Source organism: Pseudorca crassidens, chromosome 4 (assembly GCF_039906515.1).
Source record: "Pseudorca crassidens isolate mPseCra1 chromosome 4, mPseCra1.hap1, whole genome shotgun sequence".
Lineage (NCBI taxonomy): Eukaryota > Metazoa > Chordata > Mammalia > Artiodactyla > Delphinidae > Pseudorca > Pseudorca crassidens.
The window spans coordinates 116,571,972-116,582,428 of record NC_090299.1 but is presented as its reverse complement, the minus strand read 5'-3'; positions in this window follow the sequence as shown (position 1 = coordinate 116,582,428).

Below are 10,457 nucleotides of genomic sequence, written 5' to 3'. Positions count from 1 at the left end.
CTAATGTCAAGGGAGAATTGATGTTCTGATTATCTGGACATATCAAGGAAAAAAATTTTTTTAAATATTATGATAATTCAAGCAGAAGTACATTTGTCATGTAGTGTTTAAATAATACCAGGGACCTTCATAAGGATTTTTTTACTGACGAGTCCCAGGGTCCCTTCTCAGACCATGGAAGTCCTTTGTTACCTTTTTCCATTATGGCAGGCCCCAGAAATTAGTTTACTTGCTTCTCTTCTTAGCAGCTGCCACTGCCCATGCCATTTCCAAGAATCAGAGTCTCTCAAAGGTGCAGAGTAACCCAAGCTACTTCAATTTTTTTGAAGTTCCTGGTATATTAAAGGATACATAAATTAGGATAGGATAGATAGGATAACAAAAATTCTGGTCTGTTTAACAATTAAGTACTTTTAACATATGCATTGTTACTATTCATAGGATAATTATGAGATGTATTTAAAATATTAATGTAGATCCTATAAAGACTGTGGTTGGGTAATGCGACACCAGATTGAAATTGAAATGTCTTTTTTTAAATTAATTTTTATTGGAGTATAATTAATTTACAATATTGTATTAGTTTCAGGTGTACAGCAAAGTGAATCAGTTATACATATACATATATATACTCTTTTTATTATTTTTATTTATTTATTTTTTTGAGGGGGTTCTTCACTGCTGCATGTGGGCTTTCTCTAGTTGAGACGAGTGGGGGTTACTCTTCGTTGCAGTGCGCGGGCTTCTCCTTGTGGTGGCTTCTCTTGTTGCGGAACACGGGCTCTAGGCACGTGGGCTTCAGCAGTTACCGCACGCAGGCTCAGTAATTGTGGCTTCAGTAGTTGTGGCATGTAAACATAGCTACACATGAACTGAATTACAAAATAGAACAGAGTCACACATATAGAAAACATACTTATGCCTGCTTAAGGGGAAAGGTGAGGTGGGGTGATGCATAAAACATGTATTGATATGTCTCTGTAAGTGAATCAAGTGTGTGTAAAGCAGCATAAACACAGCAGTGAAAGTCAGCTGAATCCCATTATAAAAATAAATTTCAAAAACAAAACACAAAGACAGTGAAAGAGAGAGAAATTCTTACAAAATTCGTTCAGGGGCTGTGAGGCAACCTGGATTGACCACATGTACACCCACAGCTGGATGAGACATACGGTCGGACACTGGGGCTGAGAGGATTGGTGAGGTTGGGTGAGCAAATGCAGACCTTTTGAAGCAATACTGCATGCTACCCATTCCATGGGTCCCAACTCTCCAGGTTTAAGGAAATCTTCCTACAGCTAAAACATGCATGGGAAACCCAAAGGATGGGACATCGTGTGATCGGGAAAGGTTTCTAAAGCACACCTCATTTTTCATCTCCTGGTGCTCGGGTTCGGAATTCCAGCTGCTTTACTAACAATCTCCCCACTTAGAGAGTCAGAGCCTTTAACCTCTTGTTTCGCACAGTTTGCAATTTGTGCGGAGGATGAAAGGGAAGAGGGGTAACCAATGAGAGACTATCTGTAGGTGTTTGGACAGGAACATGTCACTCTAATTTCCCATCAAGAAGAAGAATTAACCAAAATCTCAGCCTACCCCCAACCCCGGAACCACAATAGGGCCTGAAGCAATCCTGCGGGTTTGCGGCCAGCTCACAAAAAAGAGATGAAAAATGGAGCTCAGGGGCACTGCAATTCACAAACCTGCAGAGTTATAAAGAACAACAATCTTCCAAAAATATATTGAGGTAAGGCAACAAAGAGGATTTGAAAGCAAGGCAGAATTGCAGAAAACAGATTTCAAGAGGTAGATTGGAGTCGCCTTTAAAGCACATGAAAAGCGGCAGAACTTCGACAATGATGCAGTTGGCCAAAAAGGGCGTATGCGTTTTATCCTAAAGCATAGGCCCTTTTTGGCCAACCAAGCAAGCTGGCAACACAAATCCGCACTACAAAGAAGTCTCACTTCCCTTGGTGAAAAGGGCCGTCCGAAAAAAGTGTAAAAACCAGAAAGGCAGGACAGGCCACAGAGAACAGGGAGTCTTGTTACGCTGATGCACGGGATGTAAATTGCCAACAGCCACTCTGGAGAAGTGTATGGTATTTCCTAAAATATCTAAATAATACAGCTAGAGCATAAGGCCCTTCCACTCATGGGTGTATATCCTGGGAAAAGTAAAAATCAACAAGACAAAGCCACCCTAAAGTTTAGGGCTGCTCTGTTTACAAGAACCCCGACTTCGGTACACCTTAAATATCCCAGGAAAGAGAAAAATGAATAAAGAGGTTATGGTACATATGTACAATGGAATATCACTCACACATGAAATCAGTCATAAGGCTAGTAGCAGCATAATGAGTGGATTTTGGTACGATGATTCTAAGTGAAATAAGTCACACAGAAAAGGAAACATATCATATCACTTATAGAGGGAATGTAAACATGGCTACACATGAACTAAATTACAAAGCAGAAGAGAGTCACACATTTAGAAAACACACTTATGCCTGCTTAAGGGGAAAGGTGAGGTGGGGTGATGCATAAAACCAGAGTTTGAAATTAGCACGAATACCGTTCCATAAACCAAATACTTGATAGACAAGACGTACGCCCTGCTCAATTAACTGGACTCAACACCCCCTCTTCACCGCAGAAGAATATAACTGACTACAAAGAATCTTGAAGGCTATGGATTGATATCTCATTGTAAGTGAATCAAGTGTGTGTAGAGCAGCATAAACACAGAAGTGAAAATCAGCTAAACCCCATTATAAAAATAAATTTCAAAAACAAAACACAAACAGAGTGAAAGAGAGAGAAATTCTTACAACATTCATTCAGGGGCTGTGATGCACCCTGGATTGACCACATCTACACCCACAGCTGGATGAGACATAAAGCTGGACACTTGGGGCTGAGGGGATTGGTGAGGATGGATGAGCAAATGCAGACCCTTTAAAGCAATATGCGTGCTACCCATTCCATGGGTCCAAACTAGCCCACTCACCTTTGCCTCACCTTCTTGAAGGCAGGTATAAAGTAACGTGAGGAAACCGTTGTAATGTAGCATTGCCAGTGGAATTTTAGCCTTATTCAAAGTGAATGAAGAGATTCCAAAGCCGATTCAACCCAATGTGTGAAGATTCTGAGACGTAGCATGCGTCAGACTCCCCCATGGCCTTCAGAGAGCAGCTCGTAGGATACACATTTTACACATCCTTCACTGTCGGCCATGCTAACTGTGCTCACTGAGGTGAGTGCAGGTTTCAAGTGCCTCTTGTTAATATGCTTGGTTGTGCCCTTAAGGGCGCCCGGCGCACTTGACTTCCATTAGATCATCCACCTAAGGAGAGGGCTCGGCACGTAGAATTCCCTGCAGTCCCCAGGAAGCAAGCCCTACTCTCTGTGTAAGAGAGACAGGTCTCTCCAGGTAACACTAAAGACTCGGCCTTTCAAATGATTCCACCAGTGGTCACCGTTCCCAATGAAAGCTGCCCTCAGCAAAACTCTGAGCAACGCCAGGGCTCCACAGAGAGTGGCAATTTCTCCTTCTGTAACATTACCTTCTTCTCACCCACCAGGAAGCAAGGCCCCTCCCATGGCATTGCAAACAGGCTTTCTGCCTCAGGAAGAAAATTCCTTCTCCTTGGCAGCTGGAATGCTTTTTCCTGTCCTTCTCAGTTAACTTCCACAGGGAGGAGGGTGTTCAGCTTAAGCTATAAAACCAGCAGCTACCAAAGCCCTATACTTGAAGCTCTCCTTGCTTGAGGCCAAGCACAAAGTCCCTCTCCACTGAGGCCGTGGTCTTCTCAACCGTCCTCCTTCTGGCTAGGAAATCTCACATATATTTTACCAGTTGGATACCAGCCTTTCATGCAAACTAAAGGAATTCGCCTCTACTCACCCTAGGAAAGTAAACTGAGCGCTTCTCGTCTTTCGGCTGAAGGCGAAGTGTATTTCAGAGCTCTGCAACTTTTCACCCACCCACCCAGCTTCCTCTGGTGGGGACTCCATGACAGAGACAGTACACCGTGAGCGAAATCCTGTTCGTCTCCACGTGACAGGACAACAATGTTTACTGCTCCAGAAACGGGCCTTTTTACATAGAGGAAACACTGTCTAGCAAACTCAGGCTTGCACCTCCTACCTGAAGGCAGCTATAAACTAATGAGAGGAGACCGTCGTAGTGCCGGCTTGCCGGGCGAATAGTAGCCTGTGTTGTTGTGACTGAGGAGTCTCACATGCCGAATCAATACAGTGTGTGAAATTTCTAAAAGCGAGCACGCCTCCGAATCACCCATGACCTAAGGAGAGCAGCTCGCAGGATACAAATTTCACAGAGCGGTTGCTTCTACCTGGTACACGGAGATGAGTGCAGTTTTCAAGTGGCTCTTCACATCTTGCTTGGACTGTCGAGTTAACAGAGCGCCCCCGGTACTTGACTTCCACATGGTCATCCCCCAAAGGATAGAGTGCTGCTCCCTAGACCTTCTCTGCAATAGAGTATATGCAAGCCGTAGTGTCGGGTAGGACAGACGGGTATCAGCAGGTAACACTAAAGTCTCTTGCTTCCATACTCTTATACTCAGCGGTCCACGTTTGCAATTAAAGCTGCCCTTGGCAAAACTACTCTGAGCAACCCCAGGGATCCAGGAAGAGTGCGAATTTCTCCTTCTGTAATAATAATACCTTTTTCTCAGCTGGCAGGTACAGAAAGCCCTTCACATGTCATCGAAGAAAGGCTATCTGCTGCAAAAACTAAGCTGCTTCCCTTTGGGCAGGTTGAAGGCTATTTCCTCATTTTTCTCAGTTCAATACCACGAGGCGGAGGGTGTTCACTTCAGGCCCTAGAAGCAGCAGCGACCAAAGCCCTATGCTGAAAACACTCCTCGCGTGATCCAAGTGCGAACGTCCATCTCCACGGAGGTCGATGTCCTCTAAACCAGCCTCCTTGTGCCTGGGAAAACGCATGTATGTTGTAGCAGTAGGACACCAGCCTGGGAAAACGCATGTATGTTGTAGCAGTAGGACACCAGCCTCTCAAACAAACTTAAAGGCAATCGACTCTAGTCACACTAGGATACTAAGCTGAGCGCTTCTCATCATTCGGCTGAAGAGGAAGAGGATTAAGGCAGAGCTCTGCAACCATTCTAACACACTGCGCTCTCTGGTGTGTACTCTTGGCCAGAGAGTACAACATAGGCGGAATTCCTTTTGCCTCAGTTTGACAAGACGAAAGTGTTTCTGGCCGGAATACGGATCAGTTTAGGCAGTGGCAACGCTTTCTAGGCAACTCACCGTTGGCTCCCTTACCTGAAGGCAGCTGTAAATTAACGTGCGGAAACTGTTGCGGCGTAGGCCTTCCAGAGGGACTGTAGTCTTATTCCAAAAGAGACCAAGGAGTTTGAAAAGCCGAATCGATACAATGGGTGACATTTCTGAGGTCTGGCACACATGGGACTCACCCATGGTCTACAGAGAGAAGCTAGGGCGACACATGTTTCACACAGCCTTCACTCTAGATGAATCCACCATGTGCGCTGACACGAGGGCATGTTTCAAGGGCATGCCTCTTCTTAATTTGCACGGCGTTCGCTTTAACAGGGCTCACCACGCACTTGACTTCCACTTGATCCTCCACCTTAAGGAAAGGGCTCTGCCACTAGACTCTGCCTGCAGTACCCAGGAAGCAAGCGCTACTCCTCATGGAAGAGGAACCGGTCTAAACAGGTAACACTAAAGCCTCCGCCTTCCAAACGCTTCCAGTAAACGGTCAACGTTCGCCCTGAGAGCTGCCCTCGTAAACACTCCCCTGAGCACTGCCAGGCTTCCACGCAAAGTGCAAGTTTTTCCTTCTGCAACATCACCATTTTTCACGCCCCTGGAGCACAAGGCCCTTCCCCTGGCACTGCAGGTAGGCTCTCTGCTTCAGAAAGGAAGCTACTTCCCTTTGGCATGTTAAGCGCTCTTCCTTTCATTCTCAGTTACCTACCTCAGGGGGAGGTGGTTCAGCGGAGCCCCTAGAAGCAAGCAGCGACAAAAAAAAAAAAGCTGAGAGAGTTCAGCACCACTAAACCTGCTTTACAACAAATGCTAAAGGAACTTCTCTAGGCAAGAAACACAAGAGAAGGGAAAGACCTACAATAACAAACCCAAAACAATTAAGAAAATGGGAATAGGAACATACATATCGATAATTACCTTAAATGGATTAAATGCTCCCACCAAAAGACACAGACTGGCTGAATGTATACAAAAACAAGACCCGTATATATCCTGCCTACAAAAGACCCATTTCAGACCTAGCGACACATACAGACTGAAAGTGAGGGGATAGAAAAAGATATTCCATGCAAATTGAAATCAGAAGAAAGTTAGTGTAGCAATTCTCATATCAGACAGAATAGACTTTAAAATAAAAACTATTACAAGAGAAAAGAAGGACACTACATAATGATCAAGGGATCAATCCAGGTAGAAGATACAACAATTGTAAATATTTATGCACCCAACATAGGAGCACCTCAATACATAAGGCAAATACTAACAGCCATAAAAGAGGAGATCAACAGTAACACAATCATAGTAGGGGACTTTAACACCCCACTTTCACCAATGGACAGATCATCCAAAATGAAATAAATAAGGAAATACAAGGGTTAAATGATACATTAAACAAGATGGACTTAATTGAAATTTATAGGACATTCCATCCAAAACCAACAGAATACACATTTTTCTCAAGTGCTGATGGAACATTCTCCTGAATAGATCATATCTTGGGTTACAAATCTAGCCTTGGTAAATTTAAGAAAATTGAAATTGTATCAAGTATCTTTTCCGACCACAATGCCATGAGACTAGATATCAATTACAGGAAAAGATCTGTAAAAAATACAAACACATGGAGGCTAAACAATACACTACTTAATAACGAAGTGATCACTGAAGAAATCAAAGAGGAAATCAAAAAATACCTAGAAACAAATGACAATGGAGACACAATGACCCAAAACCTATGGGATGCAGCAAAAGCAGTTCTAAGAGGGAAGTTTATAGCAGTACAATCCTACCTGAAGGTTCAGGAAGCATCTCAAATAAACAACCTAACGTTGCACCTAAAGCAATTAGAGAAAGAAGAACAAAAAACCCCGAAGTTAGCAGAAGGAAAGAAATCATAAAGATCAGATCAGAAATAAATGAAAAGAAATGAAGGAAATGATAGCAAAGATGAATAAAACTAAAAGCTGGTTCTTTGAGAAGATAAACAAAATTGATAAACCATTAGCCAGACTCATCAAGAAAAAAAGGGAGAAGACTCAAATCAACAGAATTAGAAATGAAAAAGGAGAAGTAACAACTGACACTGCAGAAATACAAAGGATCATGAGAGATTACTACAAGCAACTCTTTGCCAATAAAATGGACAACCTGGAAGAAATGGACAAATTCTTAGAAATGCACAACCTGCTGAGACTGAACCAGGAAGAAATAGAAAATATGAACAGACCAATCACAAACGCTGAAATTGAAAGTGTGATTAAAAATCTTCCAACAGGGCTTCCCTGGTGGCGCAGTGGTTGAGAGTCCACCTGCCGATGCAGGGGACAAGGGTTCTTGTCCCTGTCCGGGAGGATCCTGCATGCCGTGGAGCGGCTGGGTCCGTGAGCCATGGCCACTGGAGCCTATGCTGTGCAACGAGAGAGGCCACAGCAGTGAGAGGCCTGCGTACTGCAAAAAAAAAAAATCTTCCAAGAAACAAAAGCCCAGGACCAGATGGCTTCACAGGCGAATTCTATCAAACATTTAGAGAAGAGCTAACACCTATCCTTCTCAAACTCTTCCAAAATATAGCAGAGGGAGGAACACTCCCAAACTCATTCTACGAAGCCACCATCACCCTGATACCAAAAGCAGACAAAGATGTCACAAAGAAAAAACTACAGGCCAATATCACTGATGAACATAGATGCAAACATCCTCAACAAAATAGTAGCAAACAGAATCCAACAGCACATTAAAACGATCATACACCATGATCAAGTGGGGTTCCAGGAATGCAAGGATTCTTCCATATACGCAAATCAATCAACATGATATACCATATTAACAAATTGAAGGAGAAAAACCATATGATCATCTCAATAGATGCAGAGAAAGCTTTTGACTAAGTTCAACACCCATTTATGATAAAAACCCTGCAGAAAGTAGGCATAGAGGAACTTTCCTCAACATAATAAAGGCCATATATGACAGACCCACAGGCAACATCATCCTCAATGGTGAAAAAGTGAAACCATTCCCACTAAGATCAGGAACAAGACAAGGTTGCTCACTCTCACCACTCTTATTCAACATAGTTTTGGAAGTTTTAGCCACAGCAATCAGAGAAGGAAAAGAAATAAAAGGAATCCAAATCGGAAAAAAAGAATTAAAGCTGTCACTGTTTGCAGATGACATGATACTATACATAGAGGATCCTAAAGATGCTACCAGAAAACTACTAAAGCTAATCAATGAATTTGGTGAAGTAGTAGGATACAAAATTAATGCACAGAAATCTCTGGAATTCATATACACTAGTGATGAGAAATCTGAAAGTGAAATTAAGAAAACACTCTCACTTACCATTGCAACAAAAAGAATAAAATATCTAGGAATAAACCTACCTAAGGAGACAAAAGACCTGTATGCAGAAAATTATAAGACACTGATGAAAGAAGTTAAAGATGATACAGTTAGATGGAGAGATATACCATGTTCGTGGATTGGAAGAATCAACATTGTGAAAATGACTCTACTACCCAAAGCAATCTACAGATTCAATGCAATCCCTGTTCAACTACCACTGGCATTTTTCACAGAACTAGAACAAAAAATTTCACAATTTGTATGGAAATACAAAAGACCCAAAATAGCCAAAGCAATCTTGAGAATGAAAAATGAGGCTTGAGGAATCAGGCTTCCTGACTTCAGACTATATTACAAAGCCACAGTAATCAAGACACTATGGTACTGGCACAAAAACAGAAATATAGATCAATGGAACAGGATAGAAAGCCCAGAGATAAAGCCACACACATATGGTCACCTTACCTTTGATAAAGGAGGCAAGAATATACAGTGGAGAAAGGACATCCTCTTCAATAATTGGTGCTGGGAAAACTGGACAGGTACATGTAAAAGTATGAAATTAGAACACTCCCGAACACCATACACAAAAATAAACTCAAAATGGATGAAAGACCTAAATGTAAGGCCAGACAATATCAAAGTCGCAGAGGAAAACATAGGCAGAACACTCTATGACATAAATCACAGCAAGATCCTTTGTGACCCACCTCCTAGAATAATGGAAATAAAAACAAAAATAAACAAATGGGACCTAATGAAACTTCAAAGCTTTGCAGAGCAAAGGAAACAATAAATAAGACCAAAAGACAACCCTCAGAATGGGAGAAAATATTTGCAAATGAAGCAACTGACAAAGGATTCATCTGCAAAATTTACAAGCAGCTCATGCAGCTCAATAGCAAAAAAACAAACAACGCAATCCAAAAATGGGCAGAAGAGCTAAATAGACATTTCTCCAAAGAAGATATACAGATTGCCAACAAACACATGAAAGAATGCTCAACATCATTAATCATTAGAGAAATGCAAATCAAAACTACAATGAGATATCATCTCACACCGGTCAGAATGGCCATCATCAAAATATCTACAAACAATAAATGCTGGAGAGGGTGTGGAGAAAAGGGAACCCTCTTGCACTGTTGGTGGGAATGTAAATTGATACAGCCACTATGGAGAACAGTATGGAGGTTCCTTAAAAAACTACAAATAGAAAGACCATACGACCCAGCAATCCCACTACTGGGCATATACCCTGAGAAACCCATAATTCAAAAAGAGTCATGTACCAAAATGTTCATTGAAGCTCTATTTACAATAGCCAGGACATGGAAGCAACATAAGTGTCCATCAACAGATGAATGGATAAGGAAGATGTGGCACATATATACAATGGAATATTACTCAGCCATAAAAAGAAACGAAAGTGAGTTATTTGTAGTGTGGTGGATGGACCAAGAGTCTGTCATACAGAGTGAAGTAAGTCAGAAAGAGAAAGACAAATACCATATGCTAAAACATATATATGGAATCTAAGAGAAAAAAAGAAAAGGTCATGAAGAACCTAGGGGTAAGACAGGAATAAAGACACATACCTACTAGAGCATAGACTTGAGAATATGGGGAGGGGGAAGGATAAGGTGTGACAAAGTGAGAGAGTGTCATGGACATATATAAACTACCAAACGTAAAACAGATAGCTACTGGGAAGTAGCCGCATAGCACAGGCAGTTCAGCTAAGTGGTTTGTGACTACCTAGAACGGTGTGATATGGAGGGTGGGAGAGAGGGAGACGCAAGAGGGAAGAGATATGGGAACATATG